The sequence below is a fragment of the Bison bison genome, unplaced genomic scaffold (genome assembly GCF_000754665.1).
Source record: "Bison bison bison isolate TAMUID 2011002044 unplaced genomic scaffold, Bison_UMD1.0 scf7180017864370, whole genome shotgun sequence".
Lineage (NCBI taxonomy): Eukaryota > Metazoa > Chordata > Mammalia > Artiodactyla > Bovidae > Bison > Bison bison.
In genome coordinates, this window is record NW_011494942.1 from 4,902,321 (window position 1) to 4,905,345 (window position 3,025).

Here is a 3,025-nt window from a genome sequence, read left to right on the forward strand (position 1 = left end):
GTATAGAGCTTCTCCATCTTTGGCTGCAAAGAATATAATCAATCTGATTTTGGTATTGACCATCTGGTGATGTCCATGTGTAAAGTCTTCTCTTATGTTGTTGGAAGAGGGTGTTTGCTATCACCAGTGCATTTTCTTGGCAAAACTCTATTAGTCTTTGCCCTGCTTCATTCTGTATTCCAAAGCCAAATTTGCCTGTTACTCCAAGTGTTACTTGACTTCCTACTTTTGCATTCCAGTCCCCTATAATGAAAAGGACATCTTTTTTGGATGTTAGTTCTAAGAGGTCTTGTAGGTCTTCATAGAACCATTCAACTTCAGCTTATTCAGCGTTACTGGTTGGGGCATAGACTTGGATTACTGTGATATTGAATGGTTTGCCTTGGAAACGAACAGAGATCATTCTGTTGTTTTTGAGATTGCATCCATGTAGTGCATTTCGAACTCTTTTGTTGACCATGATGGTTACTCCATTTCTTCTGAGGGATTCCTGCCTGCAGTAGTAGATATAATGGTTATCCAAGTTAAATTCACCCATTCCAGTCCATTTTAGTTCGCTGATTCCTAGAATGTTGACGTTACTCTTGCCATCTCTTGTTTGACCACTTCCAATTTGCCCTGAACATGGACCTGACATTCCATGTTCCTATGCAATATTGCTTTTTACAGCATCGGACCTTTCTTCTATCACCAGTCACATCTACAACTGTGTATTGTTTTTGCTTTGGCTCCATGTCATGCTAGTGTATGTTCCTCGGTTCTTTGTCTCGTCACAACAAAGAATTGGAGCAACGGCCATTAAAGCCCTTGGCGTGTCACAGCTCTCTGGTCTTGGACAAGCCATGTTATAGCTCTTAGCCAAATCAGTGTTACAGCTCTATTTTATTTAGAAGATAGCAGTAAAATCCATCCTCGAAGTGTGAGGGCATGCCAACCCAAAGACTCAAAAGGAAGAGAGTGGAGGAGTGCGTGGGTAGGGGGAGAGAGAGAGAGAGTGAGAGAGAGAGACAGAGCGACACACGCGGGAGAGAAAGAGCCCGTCAGAAAGCGCTTTGGCTCCTCCTTTTAATTTTTTTTTCCTCCACCTGGGCCTGCCATATGCAAACTGGGCTTAGCTAGGAGTGTTGTTTGTTCTGCCTAAAGTCTTCACTCTGGTCCTCGGACCTTCCTTTGACCTTCCTTGTCTTTTAGCCACTGCCATTTTGGACTCCTTTTCCCTATTTTACCTACCTAACATTCCCCCCTCAAGAGATGGGAGGCCCAATTCTTTGGGAATAGGGGCATCGAGGTCTTTCTGGTTACTTCCTGCTGAACTGGGATGGCGAGGGACATTGGGCCTCCCCCTCTTGCTAGTCTCAATCCTCAGAGTCCTTATAGTGGTGTCCAAAGGTGTGTGATATTTTCCCTGTTCGGCTGTAGTTTTATATCTTTGTTGAACTGGCACTGCATGTTGTAGCTGGTTGACCTGGGCAGAGACAAAACAGGTTAGACAATTGACAGTACATGGAATAATCATAAGCATCATCAATATAGCATAACAAGGACTAGTAGGGACATTAGTCAATTTTAAATTCACATGGCCAGGATGGCTCAAGTCCCTCCTTGTTCAGGGATCAGAAGATCTATCTCCTGCCTGTTTTGGAGTACAGTCTCTGTCAAGCTGTTAGCTCTTTAGAGTTATCCTGAGAAATCTTATCCCCAGAAACCAGATTTTGGGGGTGTTCATTAGAATGACACTCATTGGTAATCCTGAATAGGTATCTGAGATCTCCCAGGGGCTCACAGGTGTATTGAGTGTCCTCTTCTGTTTTCTTCCATGGCTTGACTCGTGAGTAGTGAATCCAGGAGTCATGTCCTGGTACCTTGACTGCTGTGGGGGTAGAAAGTATTACAGTGTAGGGGCCCTTCCATGTGGGCTGGAGTTGAGCCTTTGGGGACCCATCTTTCCAGACTTTAATTAGGACTTGAGTTCATGGAGCATATAGTGGTGACTCTTTAGAATCTTTTGGGTCCTGGTTCATACCCCACAAGCGTATATCCTGTTGGAATTGCCCAATGGCCATGGTATAAGACTGGAGGGTCTGAACCTCTGGATCTAGGAGGAGGTCATTGACATAAACAAAAGGTCTCCCATATAGCATCTCATAAGGACTAAGACCAACCTGTTCCTTAGGGGCAATGTGGGTGCAGAGGAGAGCTATTGCTAAAGCCTTCTTCCATCCCAGGGAGGTCTCCTGGGTTATCTTTTTTTATCACTGATTTTAAGAATTGATTGACTCTTTGTACTTTCCCTTAAGATTGAGGCCTCCAGGCACAGTGGAGATAATAAGTAATGCCCAATGCTTTCGAGACCCCTTGGGTGACCTTAGAAGTAAATGATGTCCCATTGTCACTTTGTAATGACCTGGGCAGACCAAATCTTGGAATGATTTCATGGAGCGGTTTTTTTTACCACCTCCTCAGCCTTCTCAGTCTGGGTGGGAAAGCCTTCAATCCATCCTATGAATGTATCTATCATAACTAATAGGTATTTATACCCTTGAGAAACTGGCATCTGGGTGAAGTCCATCTGCCAGTCCTGTCCTGGGTACCAGTTTACATTCCCAGTGTTTCCTTTTCTCTATATCCTTATCAACATTTATTATGTGTTTTTGATAATGAACATCCTAATACATGTAAGGTGATATCTCATTTGTTCCACCCTTATGGCAGAAAGTGAAGAGGAACTAAAAAGCCTCTTGATGAAAGTGAAAGTGTAGAGTGAAAAAGTTGGCTTAAAGCTCAACATTCAGAAAACGAACATCACAGCATCCAGTCCCATCACTTCATGGGAAATAGATGGGGAAACAGTGGAAACAGTGTCAGACTTTACTTTTCTGTGCTCCAAAATCACTGTAGATTGGGACTGCAGCCATGAAATTAAAAGACGCTTACTCCTTGGAAGGAAAGTTATGACCAACCTAGATAGCATATTCAAAAGCAGAGACATTACTTTGCCAACAAAGGTTCGTCTAGTCAAGGCTAT